Here is a 22,144-nt window from a genome sequence, read left to right as displayed (position 1 = left end):
AATAAACTGTCATTCTCGATGATAAGATTTTCTCAACAGAAAACAGGTCAGGTAGCATGCTTTATTTAAGATGTATATTTCACTGTCTTATCATTGTGATGACACCTGATCTGGTAGTAGGAAATCTATCTTGATACTTAACTGTTAAAAAGGTTTTCTACATGTCTATATGAATGCACATTTGGTATCATTTGGTTAAGATTTAGATAGAGTCAAATTAAGAGAGAAATCATATGACAGGCTTTCTAGTGTTAATCGATTACTATTGCTCGGTTTAGGATCAAGGTCGAACCTATTAATGTCGGTGTAGAAAATTTGGTTCCCCATGTTTCCCCTGGTATATATCTTGTTTTCTTTCGATTTTCTATAGCTTTTTCAAGTGTTTGTTTGGAAATTTTCATGTTTCCCCATATCTACTTGACAGGCACACGAAGGCTGAAGCTGCTAATGATCAGCTTACCAAGGAGTTGGAAGAGAGGAAAGAGTTGGTTAATACCTTGTTCATGAAGCATCAGTCAGAGAAACAGGTATTATTTGTGGTTTATCAATGATTATTGAATGCTTACTATCCTTTTAAAAATGGGAATGACCAAACAAGGTTCTGTAAAGATCCTTTACTCATTCTGAAGTTATTATCTTTGGAAGTGAGGCCTTGATAGCGATCTCGCAGGAGCATAATAATGAACCAGAAAATGTTGTTCCCACACAAAATACATGTTTATACACTCATATGCACGCTATACACGTACACTCGTGCACACTACACATATGCACAGAGTCACATACTTGCATGTATAAGAAATTGTGGGGAGGACAAAATTTAAAATCGAGGAGAGATGAGGAGCGGCCCTGTAATATTTACATAAAGACATTTACATAAGAGCCCTGTAATATTTCAGATGGTGGTAGCATTGTTCATGTTTGCTGGTTATTAACTAAGTTATTAACTATGTTTGTTGGTTCAATTTCTTTCTTGCAAATAACTTGATTAATATTTCAGGGAACAAAGAAGACTTACAAGAAAAAGCTTCACGTGTATAAAAAGGGAAACGTCCAGATGGTGGAGTCGAGGAGAAAGTGAAGCAAATTTAAGCATTAGCTTCTAGTAGTACTTTTTAAAATTTATAATCTTGGGTTGTTGTTGAGTAAAAAATGTGAACTAGTTTATAGTTAGTTTTGACGTTTAATTTGGTCGTATATTAAGATGTTTAATGTTTGGGTTGGATGCATTATTTTGCAGTTATGAAATTGTATAATTGGGAATCTTCAGTTTACAGAATAAGCATTTCAATTTATTTGTGCTAAAGTGTTACAATAGCCTCTTAAACTGTTACCATATTATGTTTAAAATGTTTTATTAGGCTAGTTATAATGTTACAACAGCTTCTCAAAGTGTTACATTAGGTTCTATGGGCCCACTTGCCACGTTATCAAGACAACTCAACATTGTTGGCCCCACACTTGCCATGTCAGCTAGTGGGTCCCACCGTGGGGCCCACTTTTTAAGAACATTTTAAAACTCTAAGGTAACATAAAAAACAAGTTACAACTGATCTCTCTTTCTGTTGCATTAGCAAGCTAAAGCAACATATAAACAAGTTAAAACATGATGTTGCCTTAGACACCAAAGATGTTACCTTTGACCCCTAAGGCAACATGGAAAAACCTATCATTAATAAAATGTTACCTTAGCTTAAAAGTAGGGCAAGAGCAACATATTTACCCCCTAATACAACATTTTTTTGGTGTTACAGTAGGCATTTTATGGTGTAGTGTTTATCAACTAGTGACAAGTCATTCATCAGCTTCTGAAACTTATCATAGATTCTAGTCAAGGACTCATCAAAATTTGAATCAAAGTGCTCATACTCCTGATTTAGTATGGTTCTTCTGTTCTTCTTTAGAGCAGAGGTGCCTTGACACTTTATCTCCGAAGTGTTCCAGATTTTTCCAGTAGTTTTGCATCCAATAACTCTATTGGACATTGAAGGGTTTTGAGCACATAACCACAACGGAAACAAAGTAAAACCAGAATAAAATTGAAACCCTACGCATGATCCATGAAAAAATAAATATTTAATTTGTAGTAAGAATCTTTACCTTAAAATATTTTTAAGAGTTTATTAATGGAGGATTAATGGAGTTCCAAACCTTATTGAATCACCATGTATCCCGCTCTCACGATCTACGCTCTACGGTTCAACATGAACGCTTTTCTTAAAGGATTGATGTGTACTAGCACCCGAAAACTCCATCTCTACCTCTCTTTCTCTTTCTCCTTGAATGGCTAGGGTTTTGTAAAACCTTGTATCCTTGTGTATAAATCATCCCTCAAAGAGTTTATATAGAGAGGAGAATGAGTTTTATAACTATAATCTAATTATAATTAATACTAATCCAAAATCACAATTTATTATTTAATTAAGTTACACTTAATTAATTAATAACTTATTTCAAAATTAGTTTAAGTATTTTCTCTATTTTATTAATATCATAAATAAAACAAATTAATTTTTTAATTTAACTTCATAATTTAAATTATTTCTCATTCAAGCGTTCTTTAGGTGTGGCCCTTTAGGTTATTATTACGTTGGCAATAATTTTAATATCTCATATTAAAATTATAAACAATGAGCGGCATCTAGTAATACATCATTGATACCTAAATAATTAAATTGGTGATTCGATTAAACCTTTCGTGGTAATGTACAATGTAATATAATCCCTTTAACCAAATAGTATAGATTAAACTAGAGGCATGTAATTTGTCATCCCTGTCATAGTTTAATCCAAGTTTCCTTGATGAATGAGTAGACTATCATATCAAATCAACATTTGAGTGTGGCCACGCATTTCATAGTCTAGCTCACACAAGAGGCCAATAATATCACTCCTAAAATAGGAGGGTTAAATCCCATCTAGATCATTCATATTTCTCATAGGATTCATAATATACCCAATGTCTACTTTTATTATTACCCGGTCAAGAATAACTTTTTATGGAATCAAAGTATATTAATTCTCATATAGAAATATAATGACTTCAGGTCTAAGGACCATTACATCATTATCACTGTGAGAATAACTTATAACATTATAAACCTGTAGTATCTCACAACGGGTCAATCCAGCATCATGTATCTTATATGTGTGCCTGTGTTTTGACTTTAATATCACCATACCTATGATCAATGAGATGTGATCATCAATCAACAAACATACTAGTCTTAATACATTATTATTGTCCCCTATAATAATACTCGACTAGGGACCTTTAGGAATATTTATACTAATCTTATAATCTCATTTATAAGTCACGTACTTAGAAATATATAACTGTATATCAGATTCCAAGGACATTTATTAATCTAACATTTATATCGCAGTAAATTAAGAATTTAATAAATTATAAAAGGAATAATCAATAGAAAATAAATATTAATAATCCAAATGTCTTAAACTAAAACATCATAGTGTTGTCTCTAGCGCACAAACACTAACAGACATGACACTGTCGAGACTTTTGTGCAAGATCTGTCTAACTTTTGCATCTTTTATAATAGATGAAAGATCCCCAGGAGTAGAGTTCTTTTTATCTTTATCAATAACCTTTTTTTCTTGGCTAGCAATAGCAATAGCTAATTTCATTGTCCTTGAGTCATTTTGTTCGCTCGGCTCGCAGCGAGGACCATCATAAATCATTTTCATATATTCAGGATCTGTTGCTTCTAGGCACATGGCCATCTTCACTTTCCATATTGGATATTCATATATTTTCATAATTGGAACCTTGATAGCCTCATACCTGCTCATATTGTGGCTGATTGGATTTGTGGCTAGTGGAGGTGGGGGAACCTGTTGTCCTTCTTTATCTGCCATCAGTGATTGTTCTATGGATCTTAAATTATTTGTGTATAAACGGAAAGCTCTGATACCAATTGTTTGGCCATTAACGAACTGTAGAGGGGGGAGAATAAGTTAAACAATTAAATCAAAATAACATACATAATTGAATCAACATTTTTTATTATCGCTATATAAAAACTGTTTACAATACTCTCTCAAAGGATGAACAATTATCCTTGATAGGTGCCTGGTTATATGAATGATATAATAATTCATAACGTATATAATGTAAACCTAATTTGTACTTATATATTGCACAGCTACACAATCAATAAGGAATCCTATTACAATACAATAAGGACTCTTATAACATATCCATCTACTGATTGCTACAATAAGTAATGTCCTACATCGACATGTATTCTACAAATATTTTCTTCTTTGATATCTCCTAATTTCCAGCTGAAGTAACTAATGATGTAAAATGCTCATCAACAAATTCTGATAACAAATGTTGATGACGTCACTTCTATCAAATGCTGATAAATAAACTCGGATAGTTTATATGCTAATATCATCAATTTCTTCTAATATGTAGGTTTAGGATTTTAAGTAATATCTCTTTTTATATTAACAAGGGGGTGTTACTGTAAGGACGAAAAAACGCGCTAATATTCACACAAGTATAAGCGTTCACAAGTAATATATAATTCTTTCTAGTTCGTTCCCACAGAGACTGGTTTAAGTTAATTTCAATTAATGTACTTATGCAACAATGATATGGTTAGTATTCAATGCTAAGACGATTAAAAAATTGAGATTGTTTATAACTAAGAATTAACTAACATGCAATTAACTAAGAGGATTGAGGTTGAATTACTTATATAAGATAAACATAGGATTCTAACTTCATTACTACTTTATTTAATATCCTTTGTTCTTAACCTTAGCATACAATGGTGATGCCACTAATCAGATAACACGAAACTAGTAAACGCCAAATTTCGTTGCATGAATACCCTACTACCAGATATCCACAAAAGAGATAGAAGCTGAATAGACACCAATTATGTTGAAACCCTATATGTCTATAGAATTTGACAACATAACGGTTTAAATCACAAGTTATCTATCGTGATTACATAGGGCAAGTAAGATGGTTAAAATTACCTATGTATCATGCATAATAAATACATGAACCTATGCTAGCATGGCAAGTTCTAAACCCCTATATTCATTGTTGCTTCAATAGAGATTAACACGCTATCTTATAAGTTCACGGCACTCATAAGACGAATAAGCACAACCAATACTAGGATATCATACAATCACCATATACGAAGATATCAAAATAATTTAACTACTGAAATCCATAAATAAATCCGCTAGAACCCCACGATAACAATTAGTTTATAACCGAACTCATCATCACCATGGGTTCCGATAAAAGCATGGTATAATAAACTATGTCTTTATAAATTGAATATTAATCAAAGTATGTAATCAAGAGTAGTAGGTTAAACAAACAAGAAAACTAGCATCCAATATTACAACTCAATTAAAGAATCACAAGTAAAAACAAGCTTTTCTTCTCCTTCGTTGTATTTGTGCTCCTAGGTCTTCTCGTCGTCTTCTCCTTAGTCTCCGTTATGAAAAACGTCTTCAAAGAGTCTTTATATAGCAGCCCCAATCAGAATAGAAGTCAAGAACATCAATATTCTACTTGAATCAAAAATCTGCAAAACCGACCTGGCGCGGGCGCACACTATCCCACCGCGGGCGCGCTGTATCTCTGACAAACCGGCGCGGCCGCTCGCTATCACATCGCGGGCGTACTGACCTTCTGGAAAATCTATATTTTCCTGCTTTCTTTGCTGGTTTTTGATGGCATTCAATGATCAATCTTCTGAGGCACCTTCCCAACACCACTTTAGCACCAAAACAATGCTAAATCTCCTTATTCCTTCATCTATGCCTGAAATGCAGAACACTACAAAAACACATCAAAAACATAAATAACTCGAGTACAAAACACCAATTCAAGCCTTTATTATAAATGGATATAAATGCCATTTAACACACCCCCAAACTTGAATCGATGCTTGTCCTCAAGCATAAACAGACTCAACGAACAAGAAATAAAAAAATGCATGACTGCAAACTACATGAATGCAACGATCCCCTCAGAATAACTAAACCAACCAATGAGCAACATCTCAACAAATGAAGTTATTCGCACAAAGTTCAATCAAATCCCATAATTCAACTTACAAGCCAAAAACGTGCGTGCGTGCAAATGCTTAACAGATATACTATCACAACTAGATCAATAATCATGATTCACTACTCATCAAGGCAATCACAAGATTATAAATAGAATAAACGATACACTCAAAATAACTGACAACACTTCAATTTTATTGGAGTTATACAAGGATTCATGCTTTTATTGATAACACATAATCAATAATACCCATGTAGCGAGTGTTAGGTTAACAGATCCCAGACTATAAAAGCCTTAGGTCACTAGGCACAAAGTCCCCTAAGAACTTAATAACTCGAGTATTAAGAAGCCCACTCGTGTTATACATAACATAATTTTTTTTCATTTTTTCTTTTTTCTACTTTTTTCTTCTTCTTTTTTTTCAATTTCTGAGCGAGTGCGTTTCGCTCCATCTCGCTCAACCCTAGACTACTCATATAAAATGAGCCGGCTACTAGTCATTTGACACCTAGCTATAACAACTAGCAATGAAATCCAATATTTTCTCCAATTTTTAAAAATCCATGTTAGTTCACCATTAAGAAAATATAATAAATTCTAAACATAAATGTGACACATTCCAAACCCGGGTCAGAAGTTTGGGGTCCACAACACATACACAATATATAAACCAATATATGAAATATTCTTTGCAATGACCCTACTTTACATAACCACGGATCACAACAGGTTAAAGTATGAAAACAAGCCACAACCTTAACTTTTATTACAACGTACCAAATCCCAACTAATTTAACTTACAACTGATAATGAAATCATTCTTACAATCTTACTATATTACTACAGAATAAGCTCCTGCTAGCTCGATCCAACTCAATCTGGAATCCTAGCTCGTACATTGAACTGGGAAACCTCGCTATCAACCGTATCCTTCTTAACTGTAGATTACATAAAAAGATTCGCAAGAGTGAGCTAACTAGCTCAGCAAGTCACAATAACAATAACTGAGGTTAATTAATGATCAAACTAGATGATTTAGAGGAATCAAGTTTCTTGTTAAACAATCATTAGAATTGGATATTCATTTTAAATTTTAAAACCAAGGTTAGGCTGCTGATCAGTCATGCACTAACCCCGAGCAAGGCACACAGCTCTGCTCTATATACTAGATCCAAGGCACACATTGACCTATAGTTGACCACGAATTTGGTCCACATTTAGAACACTATTTAATTCTAAAACAATTTAGTGTAATAAACAATGTAATTCAATAAGCAAGATCATAATCAAAAGTGATAAAGCATTTGTATAAAAGCGTAATGCGATTCATGAGTATCACAAGGGTATATCAAGGTATGTATAAGAAATGGTTTTCAGCCTGTAAGAGGATCAAGTATTAGACGAATAATGATTTTGCAAGGTTTAGTTTTTTGATGTGATAAAGAATGGCTGGGGTATAAAAGTTTCTGTGTTTTCAAACAATTTTGTTCCAGTGTTTGGTGTTTGGTAGTTATACATTTGGGGAGTAGTATCATATTTGTGTGGTTTGGTATCCGAAAATCAACAAAGGATGGTTTACAAAGAATAAGGCTTACGGCTCAAAGTTCAAATGAGGTGATCCGGTTTCAAGTCTATATGATTCAAAGTACTCATAATATAAAACAGAATTATTTGGAATGCTTAACAATATGTCACAAGAGAATATAGAAATATTTGCACTGTATCTCGAGAAAGGTTTTGAAGTACTTGCCCGATTACCACAACATACAATCAAGTTCGTATAAAGTATAAATGTATATATATATTCACTCGACATCCCGATAATTACCGGATACGCTCCCGCATTTCCATAGTTGATTTCCCGGAAATCGGGCAGCGTCTCATTTGTTTATCAGACTACCCGTCGAAACATCAATCGACGTCAAATCCCAAACACCACAATTGCAACAATTATCCAATTAAATTTCAATTCCGCAAATTCCAACCACTGATTTAAACCAACTAATTATTATTATTTGCGTTTTTACATTTATTTCTTTTAAAATATTAGGACTTAGATAACGATCATCAAGATCCACCGTCAGCTCATGAATGTTCATCGCTGAAGGTAGCGAAATTCGCGGGTACCCGATCAATTTCGGGCCCGATAAATTATTATAATTCTCGCACGGAAATTATTTTATTTCACAAAACATCACTCGCATAATTCCTGCTGAGATAAGATAAATAAATAACAGAAATCCCAAATCAGAGAAACACAATACACGTACAGTCACGCACGCAGAACACAACACAGCAACAAACCGGAAAATACAGGGGATGACCGGAAATGAATAATGAAGCCACCAGCACACACACAAAACACACTGCAAGCACTCACATACCCAAACACACACACACACTTAAACACACATACTTCATATATATATACACAAATAGATACATATATACGTATAATTTAGAAAACAGGGACAGAAATTGAAAGGACCGCTGGACACAACTGGCTGAACTTACCAAAAATTCAAGGCAAAGTAACAGGGGAGCAGAAGGAGGAATAAACGTGAAGGGAAAAGAGAAAAAAACACAAAAGAGATTAAGATGAAGAGAGAGATGTGAGATCAGGAGAGGAGAGACAGACAAGAGAATGGAAAGATTCACGAAAAATCGAGGGAGGCCGGAGAGATTATCCTGTGTATATAATTTAATGTCCTCCTAATTTCCAACCACGTGTCCAGTTAAAAGGACACGTGTCCCACTTTTATGACCGCACGCCTCGATCCCGTCCCGAATTCGACTATAACGATATGGTTAACGAGTAAAAAAATGAATTGAAAGTTTCAAAAATAATAAAAAAAAAATCTCGGGATAATTAAAACTAATAAAATAAAATTTTCATAATTTTTTTAAAGCATTTTTGAAACGCAACTCGTACCCGCATTTCGCAATTAACGAACCGAGCTGCACTTAAATCAAATTCAGAAAATCACGAAAATAGTCTTAAAATGTTACAAATATCCCGAAGTTTATATAAACACAAATTTCGAAATTTTAAAATAATTTCTGAAACATAATTTATACCCGCTTTTATTACTTAAGCGAATCAACGCGCAGGTAAAATTAATCCCAAAAATTCCCAAAATAATTTTAAAATTCTTGGAATATTCCAAACTTCAGTAAATATGAGTTTCATAATTTTTAAAGAATTCTGGAATTAAATACGGATTTTACCAATAAAGGAAATCAGAAAATCATACAGAGGTAAATAATTGGTGAAATATTGATTACTAAATTTTTATAAAATCCTAAAAATAATTATTAAAATTATAAAATTATAAAACTAATTTTAGAGATAATCCAAATATTTATGGATTTAAAAATGTAATAAAATCACCTTTAAAAATGAAACATAACACTATAACTCAATATTTAACTATACATTCCAATCCTTTACACCAATAAATCAAAGACAACTAGTATATATCAACACACTGCTGCCAAAACTAAGACTCATGTTTTATTTAATTATTCAATAATTACACATTTAAATAATACTAAAAATATACGAGTCGTTACATCCTCCCCCCTTAAAAAGATTATGTCCTCAGAATCTGAACTAACTAAACAAGTGAGGATAATTGTCAAGCATATCTAACTCTAACTTCCAGGTAGACTCTTCTACTCGAGGATTTCAAATGTATTCACTATAGATATACACTCATTTCCAAGGACTCTCCTTTAACGATAAAAAATTTGGATCGATCACTATATGCAGAACAAACTTGGACAAGAGCCCATTGGCTCCTAATCAATCACTTAATTTGAATATGATACTTATCGCCTTAACATTGACACGCAGAACACATTATATGTACATACTTCTATAACGGTAATATCAAATCAGGAACAACTTTATCTATATTTATCAATACCTCGAATAGTCTACTAAATTTAGGACTTAACTTGTCCTTTCTACTTAGACTTATCCAATCTCTTTGAAGACGAAACTTTTACTAACACTACTGATCCTATTTCTATATTCATACTCTCCCTCGATACAAATCTGTCTTCTTTCTTTGTCTACTCCGAGCTACTTCAATCAATATTACTATGCCCTTTGGTGTACTCAAATAATTTAGAATTTGAAAACTTCCTTTCTCCCATTTTATCTCAATAAAGTGGGGACCTACACTTGCGTCCACATAAGTCTTGGTAAAGTAGCATTCTAAAGCTAACATTGATGATAAATAATCATCCCAGTTTTTCTTAAAACTCAACCTCTCCGCATATCTTATTTTTCCTGAATCGCTTCCTCACTTTGACCCTTCGTTTAAGGATAATAGGTGGTGCTCAATTTCAACTTAGTTTCCAAACATTTAAACATCTCTTATTCATTTTTTTTTCAGTTAAGGCTGAAAAGTAATCTCATATATTCACTCACTATCACCTTTAGGTATTTGAACTTTATATTCCACTCTTTCCAATTCGTTTATTAACTCCTCGGTGTTCTAAATTACATCCAATCCTTTCTTTCTGCATAAGGCATCTGTTACCATACAGCTTTGTTTAGGTAGTTGTTAATGGATTAATTCATAATCTTTTGTTAATCCTCTGTCAAAATTTTATACTTGAAAACTCAACGTATAGTTGTTTTCCTTCTAATCCTTGGAGGAAATCCTTGGGCATCCCACACAGACTTTCTTATTCTTTAAATAGATGAGGATGTTATCAATAAATACAGTTCACGTATCTGAGTACTCCTTATACACCATGTTCCTTAATTCCTTGTAGACCACTGATACACTTATTATTTCACATAATATCTCCAGATCTTGCAATGCTCATAACTCATTTTATTCGTAACCTCAGATATGATCTCAAGTCGGATCTTAAGTTAATCCCCGAAATATAACACACTTCTTGAACTAGGTCTTGTAAATAATTAATTCTTTATAGGGGTCACTTATTCTTATTTGTTGTTCTATTAAACTCCCGATAATCAGTACACAATCTCATAATTTCATCCCTTTTCTCCAATAATAACACTGGTACATTTTACGATTCGCTTCTTGTAAAACCACTCATTGGTCTGCCTTGTCCACTAGGCCTCCAATACTTCGCTTTAATTCTTTGACATGTCTAACACTTCCTAATCCATTTTGAAATTTCCCTCTTATACCTGGTTATCACTATTTTTCTTTAAATTTCTGTATATCTTTGCATTAAATACTTTATATTGTAAATTCCCTATAGAATCTCATTTCTTAATTCGTTTACTTGTGGCATCCAAGTGCTGGGAGAAAACCTGGGAATATCGTGATCGTTCTTCTGGGTGCAGAATCTTCCTCTTACTAACTATTAACATCGTGATCCATTATTTTTCCTTGACATCTCCTTATATTTTCTTAACAACTCTGACTAAAAGGTCATACTACCCATCCTTGTTTCCTTAGTATTATATATCTGACTTCCAACTCCAACTTCTAAAATTCCATAGGTAATTCTTTTCGGTGCAGTCTTTATGTTTATTTCCTCCTTTTTTCTTATTTTTTGCTACTACATTTGCTTTTCCTCGTGGATACATACTTTAAACTCTTATGGTCCGTAAAGATCTTACACCTTTCTCCATACATATCATGTTTCCCAATCTTTCAAAACAAATATTATTACTGTTAGTCCCAATTATTAGTAGGATACTTCTGCTCATAAGGTTTCGGTTGTCTGGGTGCATATACAATAACTTTATTGTGTTGCATCAAGACACATCCTACTCCCTTATGAGAAGCATCACTATAAACTACCAAATCTCCTTGATACTTTCAAGGTGATAAAGCAGGTGTTGTAACCATTTTCTCTTTTAACTCCGCAAAACTTTCTTTACCCTTCTCCATTTCATATAAACTTCTCGCTATTCCTGGTAAGCTTCATCAAAGGTGTTGCAACTTTCAAGAAATCTTGAACCAATTTCCGATAATAACCGGCCAATAATAAAACTTCTTACTCTTGTTGGTGTTTTTGGTCTTTCTTTATTTGTAATAACTTTAATTTCTACTGAATCTCCTTTGGTCTCCTCCTCACTGACTATTTATGCTTTCTACCATCAAAACTTTCACCTTGTAGATTTTTCATACAACTTCTTTCTTTTTCGACTTCCCAGCTATCATTAAATACTTGCATGGTCCTCCTTTGATTTTAAGTAACATAAATACAACTTATTCGGATCTTCCTTCAAGATTCTGTTTATCAAGTTTAAATATTACTAGTATATCGGTTAATCCAAATGACAATACTAGAATTTAATAATAGCAATACTTAGTTTTGAAAATTATCCTTGATAGGTCCATAGGTTCAATCTCCAATTGATAACATCCAAAGCTTAAATTATCTTAGAAAATCATCTACTTCTTTCATCTGATCAAATAAATCATTGATTGGAGGTAACGGATACTTGCTCTTGATAATAAACTTGTTGAGCTTTCACTAGTCGACACATAATCTCCTACTTCCATATAACAAATAATACAACTGCACCTTATAGGATACACTGGGCCTAATCGCTTCTTTTTCTAGCATCTCTTGCATCTACTTTGCTAACTTCCTCATTTTAACTGGTGCCATTTTGTGTAAGGCCTTGGTCACTGGCTTCATCTCAAGTGCTAAGTCAATCGCAAGCTTCATTTCTCTATCTGGAGGAAATGTTGATAACTCATCTGCAAACATATCTTGAAACTCCTTAATTGCTATAAAATCTTTAAATTTTGTTTGCTTCTGACTTTTATTTATCTTATAATCACCATAATGCTCACATCTTTATCACCGTAATCATCGTTAACAAATTCTTTACCCTCCTTCTTCCTTTATACCTCATCGTATTCTCATTTGACGTCTTCAGGACTATCTTTTTATCACGACGGTTTGTCTAGGCATCACACTTAAATAGTTAATCCATTCCTTAGAATAACGTCAAATCCTCTTATCTCAAATGATATCAATTCTTCACAACTTATTGCCAGAAATCTTAATTCCACCATTGGTACTTACTTATTTAACAGTTACACGTACTTCACTTGCTAGTCCTTTAATCATAATCTTATCAATTCAACAGGGTATTTCATACTATCAACAAAACCTTGAGAGATAAACAATTAAGTTTCTCTCACATCTTTTAATACTTTAACGCGTAAGGTATCCACAATAATCATTCACGTCACCGCATCCGTATTCTGAATAACATATTTCACAGACAAATCATAAACTCTCGTTCTTGGAGACGTATTCCTTATTGGAGTAGATTCCCTTGGCTCTTAGTGGATCCTTCACTGGGGCTAGTGATTGCAATCCTTGCCATATGTTCTGGTTTCACTCCCATGCATAAGAGGTAGCTGGAACTTTGTCCGCTTGGTTCATAATACGTTGATTTCTGTTTGAAAAAAACTCTTGCAAAGAACAACAGTACAACAAAACAACTGGAAGGATTCACAATTCAACAAATTTTAGAGTTGAAAATAAAGAAGAATTAAGGATTTGAATATGAATGAGACAACCACATTGGTACTTAAGATGGCCAATCGTTCGTACCATATGGCATACAGCACATGATTAGGTGGCGTCTCACCCGACTCTTCATCATCCCGACAAAGCGTCTCACCATAACACTGTTTGTCCCAATCAGAGAGCAAAACTTGAGGGGAACAATTAAATTTGAAAGGAATGCAATATCCTCCTTTTCGATATCATCATAAAGAGTTTATTAACAAAATAAGTTCATACATTTTTAGGAATTAAAAAGGAATATACGCTGTAATATTGAAGATAAGAACGATACCATTGGTCACCATCTACATTTCACTTGTATTCATCTTTCGAGCTTGTTCGATCATATCCCAATTGTGTCATATAACAACTTTAGAAAGTACGCTGAAATGCCTTCGCAAATTAAGCATTATGGCAGATTCTTATTTGTTAAGTCTTGCGTCTTTAACATCGCACCTACACGTATAATACTTTAACAATTCGATCATAATAGTGTTCCCACTAGATAACTTCGATTTTCCTCTTTTTAATTTAGAATAACCACGAATCATTCAACATAACGATCCTTTTGTTAATAATATTCTTCTTTTAGAAAAGTCTGGAAATCTTCCCAATCTTCTTCGATCACACCCAGGCTCCTTTTAAATCAATAAATTCTTTAAACTTTAATGGTCTCTGCAACTGAATGAATAATTACTCCATACGCGGACTCTGTTATCAAATAATATTTGCACCTTACCATTAGGAATAATCAACTTCTTCATAATCGCGTGTTACTTTGTTCTCTGAATTAGCAATACTAAGTCTGAAACAAGCATCCTTCCGGTTGATCCGGGTCTTTTAATAAACAAGAAAATCAAGTAGTAACTTCACAACCAATCTTTAAAACTTATCTTATTCAAAAAGGCTTTTAGAAATTTTGTAAGGGAAAAATCTTTTTCGAAAACTTGTTTAAATATTTTGAAATCACAAATCTGGCTGTCCTTACTATATGAGTTGGTTGTTACCCTTCCTACCTATCACAAGGTACCAAATTAAAGAAACTATCACAGAAAGGTTCATTCACTTCCATTTATCTTCTCTCCTTTACTGGGTCCATTTGACTTTCTTGATCAATGAAAAATCCAGTTGTCGTTGCACATTATCCTATTTGTAGCTTCATATCACAGCTTCTATACATGTAATACTCTCGACATTATCGCTGCTGTAGTTAAGTAGAACAGGCTATCCAATAGTCAACAAATCGGCTGATGTGACATCACCTTGTTACTATAAATATATCACATCGTCATAACACCATTAATTAACTTCAAGAAAGCTCCAGATCCATAATCTCCTCTAACTCTCTTTTCAATACTTATCTAATCCATTCCACAAGCTAGTCATGGGTGGCCTAATCACTAATAGCTTCTTTTAATCTGGTAACAGCTATCCTCCGGAACACTTGAATCTTCTTTCTAGACTTCTTCTCACCTTTATTTATATCTCAATTACTCACCATTTACTGTAACTCCCAAATCCATCCTCGTAGGTACTATTGCTTCATAGGACAAGTTTTAAACTAGGGTATAGAACAGGGTGTAGGTTAAACTGAAGAGATACACTCACAACTGAATATCCAGTAAAACAAGAATTAAACCGATGGAGGTTCTGAAGAAAATAGGCTCATATCAAGAGGTGGTAAAATAGTGTAGAATAGCTTGAAGAGGTGCAACTTCTATAACATAAGGTAATACCATTAATACTGATGGAAGAACAAGGTGCAAATAAAATCTGAGAAAAGATGATGATCCTCGAACGGAAGGCTCCAAATGACCAGATGATACAGGGAAATCAGGATCTGCCATTTCCGTTCTCTGGAAATCACGTCACAAGCTAAGAATCCTGAATCGCAACACGAACCATGCCGGAGATCTACTATACAGTCGCACTCATCCTCACGATGTCTTATCTTTCTATTTCCTATTCCTAATCCTAACCCTCTACCCAATCCCGACAATCTAGGCTTGTTTCAGTGACTTATAACATGTAGCTCTGATACCAACCTGTGACACCCTCCAAAGCTGGGTCAGAAGTTTGGGATCCACAACACATACATAATATATAAACATGTATATGAAATATTCTTTGCAATGATCCTGCTTTACATAACCACGGATCGCAACAGGTTAAAGTATGAAAATAAGCCACAACCTTAACTTTTATTACAACGTACCAAATTCCAACTAATTTAACTTACAACTGATAATAAAATCATTCTTATAATCTTACTATCTTACTACCGAATAAGCTCCTGCTAGCTCGATCCAACTCAATCTGGAATCCTAGCTCATACATTGAACTGGGAAACCTCGTTATCAACCGTATCCTTCTTAACTGTAGAATAACTGAGTGAGCTAACTAGCTCAGCAAGTCACAATAACAATAATTGAGGTTAATTAATGATCAAACGAGATGATTCAGAGGAATCAAGTTTCTTGTTAAATAATCATTAGAATTGGATATTCATTTTAAATTTTAAAACCAAGGTTAGGCTGTTGATTAGTCACGTACTAACCCCGAGCAAGGCACACAGCTCTGCTCTATATACTAGATCCAAGGCACACATTGGCCTATAGTTGACCACGAATCTAGTATGACCATGAATCTGGTCCATATTTAGAAAACTATCCATTTCTAAAACAATTCAGTGTAATAAACAATGTAATTCAATAAGCAAGATCATAATCAAAAGTGATAAAGCATTTGTTTAAAAGCGTAATGCGATTCATGAGTATCACAAGGGTATATCAAGGTATGTATAAGAAATGGTTTTCAGCCTGTAAGAGGATCAAGTATTAGACGAATAATGATTTTGCAAGGTTTAGTTCTTTGATGTGATAAATAATGGTTGGGGTATAAAAGTTTATGTGTTTTCAAACAATTTTGTTCCAGTGTTTGGTGTTCGGTAGTTATACATTTGGAGAGTAGTATCATATTTGTGTGGTTAGTATCCGAAAATCAACAAAGGATGGTTTACAAAGAATAAGGCTTACGGCTCAAAGTTCAAATGAGTTGATCCGATTTCAAGGCTATATGATTCAAAGTACTCATAATATAAAACAGAATTATTTTGAATGCTTAACAATATGTCACAAGAGAATTTAGAAATATTTGCACAGTATCTCGAGAAAGGTTTAAAAGTACTTGCCTTACAGGGCTTTACAACTATTACTGATCGACTCTGAGCCGACTCTGCCGCTCAGGCTTTATTGTCTATCCACTAAATCACCCTGGATTCGACCTCAACACTTAAGTCCTTTGATTGGAACCTTACTGAGCTTTTTGACTGACCACCAAACTATTTTTCTTCCAATGCAGATTCTCGGGCCTTCCGACTAGAACCTACAGAGTCGAAATACCCTAATTTAGACTTCCAATTATGCTTGACATATCCTCACTAACAATCTACCCATGCGTTAACAAAATCTGACTCGTAACACATACATTATTATATTACATGCATTAATTAGGGTTCACGTTCTCGAAAATCAGTTTGGTGTTTGTTTCCAGAATATATGCATATTTGTCCTTTTACGAAATTAGGGTTACTGAGTTTTGGACAGAACATTTACCACACCATACAATCAAGTTCGTATAAAGTACAAGTATATTCACTCGACGTCCCGATAATTACCGGATACGCTCCCGCATTTCCATAGTTGATTTCCCGGAAATCGGGCAGCGTCTCCTTTATTTATCGGACTACCCGTCGAAACATCAATCGACGTCAAATCCAAAACACCACAATCGCAACAATTATCCAATCACATTTCAATTCCACAAATCCCAACCACTGATTTAAACCAACTAATTATTATTATTCGCATTTTTACATTTATTTCTTTTAAAATATTAGGACTCAGATAACGATCATCACGATCCACCGTCAGCTCACGAATGTTCATCGCTGATGGCAGCAAAATTCGCGGGTACCCGATCAATTTCGGGTTTCCTACACGGATTCCACCGATAAATTATTATAATTCTCGCATGTAAATTATTTTTATTTCACAAAAAATCACTCGCATAATTCCTGCTGAGATGAGATAAATAAATAAATGAAATTCCAAATCAGAGAAACACAATACACATACAATCACGCGCGCAGAACACAACACATCTACAACCAGGAAAATACAGGGGTAACCGAAAATGAATAACGAAGCCACCAGCACATACACAAAACACACTGCACGCACTCACACACCCAAACACATACACTTCACATATATACACACGGATTGATACATATATACGTATAATTCAGAAAACAAGGACAGAAATTGAAAGGACCGCCGGACACAACCGGCTGAACTCACCGGAAATTCAAGGCAAAGTAACAGGGGAGCAAAAGGAGGAATAAACGCGAAGGGAAAAGAGAAAAAAACAAAAGAGATTAAGGAATGAAGGGAGAGATGTGTGATCAGGAGATGAGAGACAGACAAGAGAATGGAAAGATTCCTGAAAAATCGAGGGAGGCCGGAGAAATTATTCCGTGTATATAATTTGCTGTCCTCCTAATTTCCAACCACGTGTCCAGTTAAAAGGACACGTGTCCCTCTTTTATGACCGCACGCCTGGATTCCGTCCCGAATTCGACTTTATTGATATGGTTAACGAGTAAAAAAAATGAATTGAAAGTTTTGTAAGTAATAAAATAAAATTCTCGGGATAATTAAAACTAATAAATAAAATTTTCATAATTTTTTAAAGCATTTTTTAAACGCAACTCGTACCCGCATTTCGCAATTAACGAACCGAGCTGCACTTAAATCAAATTCAGAAAATCACGAAAATAGTCTTAAAATGTTACAAATATCCCGAAGTTTATAAAAACATAAATTTTGAAATTTTAAAATAATTTCTGAAACGCAATTTATACTCGCTTTTATTAATTAAACGAATCAACGCGCGGGTAAAGTTAATCCCAAAAATTCTCAAAATAATTTTAAAATTCTCGGAATATTCCAAACATCAGTAAATATGAGTTTCATAATTTTTAAAGAATTCTGGAATTAAATACGAATTTTACTAATAAAGGAAATCAGAAAATCATACAGAGCTAAATAATTGATGAAATATTGATTACTAAATTTTATAAAATCCTAAAAATAATTATTAAAATTATAAAATCATAAAACTAATTTTAGAGACAATCCAAATATTTATGGATTTAAAAATGTAATAACAGCACCTTTAAAAATGAAACAGAACACTATAACTCAATCTTTAACTATACATTCCAATCCTTGACACCAATAAATCACAGACAACTAGTATATATTAACACACTGCTGCCAAAACTAAGACACATGTTTTATTTAATTATTCAATAATTACACATTTAAATAATACTAAAAATATACGAGTCGTTACAATAAACATGTAATTAAACCTCAACAAACAAACAAACCATGATAATGATCTAGCACGCAAGCAACGTGTAAGACTTAGTGAAATTTTCTTGCTTTTAGCATGCAAATCAACTCGTTAAGATTTAACATTCCTCTATACGACATCACTACACTCGCACTAATATCACAAATTAATCGGAACAACAAACTTAAGGGATCATGATAAAATGCACATGTAACTATACGCAACATACCAACATGCAAAATAATAAAAAAATTACATGACAAATATGCAACTATATGAACTAAACTATCATAAATATGCAACTAAATGGACACACACAAACATATTCCTTAACTACCAAAATACCTTGATAAATAATAGACACGAGATCCACATAGTCTCCCTGTAGAATTCCCCACAACAACTTGGCACGATCCACAGTAACATCGTGCACATGTGAAGAAGGCATGATGTTCGCACAGATAAAAGAGTTCCATGCACGAGTGAACCTGTTCATACAAGAGGTAGGAAAAGTGGCATACTCGTTCGTGCCCCTCTTGAACTTCCAGTGAGTCTCCGAAATGCACAATGTAGCAACAATCAAGTTCAACTTAAAAATCCTCCCCGGTCTTCTTCACCCAATCATCTTGACCCGGTTGTCTCTCGGGCTGGTTAATCACCCTCCTAATAGCTTCTACAGTATAATCCACAGTCAAACCCCGAACCACCGAGTACCCGTTCCTCTCCGCCTTCGCATTGGTGTAAAACTCGCGAACAACACTCATGGGTAGGGCAGCGGGTGCCTCACAAAAAAGACCCAACCCATCTCCAGAATCATCTCCAAAAGCTTTCCATCCCTTCCCAATGGCAGAAAACCCCCTCCTTAGCTATGGGCTTTGATTGCAGCCTCGTATACTCTGCTTCAGCCTCCGGAGTTACAAACCTAGGCCTCACACCCCCAACACTTGAAGAATCGGTGGTTCTACTTCTAACTTGAGTTCATTATCTCTTGGGTGCCACTGAATTCGAATAAGTTGAGAAAAGTGATGTGTGTAAGAGAGATTTAGAGTTTTGAGGATTGAAAAGTCATGGAGATGATTGTGTATAAGTGTATGTATATATAGGGTTTAGAATTAGGTTTAGAAAAGAAGTGGGAAGAGATTATGGAATTAGTGGGAGTAATGGGGTGATTGTAATTGATTTAGAGAAGGAATTATGGTAGTGGAAGGAGGGAAAATTGGCTGGTGATGTGATTTTGTTTTGAATTTTCATTTTTTCTATTTTTTTTCTACTAGAGGGATGCAGCGCGGCCGCTCCTCCTGGAAGCGTGGGCGTGCCATGTTTCTGGATATCCAGCGCAGCCGCCCCACATACCATACCAGCACCGGCGTGCGCAGCTACTGGACTTTCAGCGTGGCCTCCCCGCTTCCCTGTACGGGCGCGCCGTGCTACTATAGTTGACACTGAATTTTTCTGATTTTTCTGATTTTTTTTATTTTTGTATTTTCTTCTGCTTTTACTTCCTTCTACCTTCTACTAATGTACAACAAGCTTGGGTTGTCTCCCATGAAACGCTTGGTTTACGTCGATAGCTTAACGTAGAATCCCGATATCAAGTGGATAATAAAATAGCACTAACCACCTCACGGTTCGCCGTACCTCCATAATAATTCTTCAAACGACATCCATTCACCTTGAATGCTTGTTCTGGATCATTCTCTAAAATCTCCACCGCTCCATGTGGAAACACAGTTTTAATAACAAACGGCGCTGACCATCTTGACTTTAACTTTCCAGGAAAAAGATGGAGAGGAGAGTTGAACAAAAGAACTTGTTACCCCGACATAAATGATTTGAGCACTAGACCCCTATCATTCCACCTCTTAACTTTTTCCTTATACATTTTTTTTATTCTCATACGCTTGAAGTCAAAACTCATCGAGTTCATTCAATTGAAGCATCTTTTTCTTACCAGCTGCATCCATATCAAGGTTCAATTTCTTCAAAGCCAAATACGCTTTGTGCTCTAACTCTACAGGAAAATGAAATCATTTAGCATAAACCAATTGAAATGGTGACATGCATAACGGAGTCTTGTACGTTGTCCGATACACCTAAACAACTTCATCCAGCTTCAAAGACCAATCCTTCCTCGATGGACATTCAACTTTCTCTAGTATACGCTTGATCTCTCTGTTAGATACCTCAGCTTGACCATCAGTCTGAGGATGATAGGCTGTAACAATGCAATGATTCATATTATATCTCTATATCATAGCAGTGAACTTGTGATTGCAGAAATGTGATCCCTCATCACTGATTATGACTCTTGGAGTCCCAAATCTCATGAATATCTGCTAGTGAAGAAAATTAAGCATTACCTTTGCATCATTCATCAATAAAGCCTTGACTTCAACCCATTTCGAGACCTAATCAACCGCCAACAAGATATACTGATTATTTAAAGATGAGACAAATGGCCCCATGAAGTCAATTCCCCAAACATCGAAGACCTCAACCTCGAGAAGCACATTAAGAGGCATCTCATCCCTGTTAGACATATTACCAACACGCTGGCATTGATCACACTTCAAAATGAACTGATGCGTATCCTTAGACAATATAGTCCAGAAGAATCATGCTTGAAGGATACGATCTGTTGTCTTTTCTCCACCATAGTGGCCTCAATAAACATTCAAATGACAGTCTCGCAAGATACCCATCGTCTTGCTGTGCGGAATACATTTCCTGATAATTTGATCAGCTCCTTGCCTAAACAAAAATAGCTCATCCCAAATGTACTACTTCACCTCATGAAGAAACTTCTTCTTTTAAGAAGAAGACAAGTCTGGAGGCATAATGTTGCTCACAAGATTGTTTACAATGTCTGCGAACCACGGTTCTTCCTCTTGCACGCCAAACAACTGCTCGTCGGGAAAAGACTCATTTATCAATGTCTTATCCTATAAAGTTGCACTTGGATCTTCTAAACGAGAGATATGATCAGCGACTTGATTCTCAGTACCTTTTCTATCCTTGATCTCCAACTCAAACTCTTGAAGTAAAAGAACCCATCGAATCAATCTAGGTTCGAGTCCTTCTTCAAGACGAGATAACAAATAACAGCGTGATCAGTAAAAACTG

Source organism: Apium graveolens, chromosome 5 (genome assembly GCF_009905375.1).
Source record: "Apium graveolens cultivar Ventura chromosome 5, ASM990537v1, whole genome shotgun sequence".
Lineage (NCBI taxonomy): Eukaryota > Viridiplantae > Streptophyta > Magnoliopsida > Apiales > Apiaceae > Apium > Apium graveolens.
Note: the sequence above shows the minus strand (reverse complement) of the source record.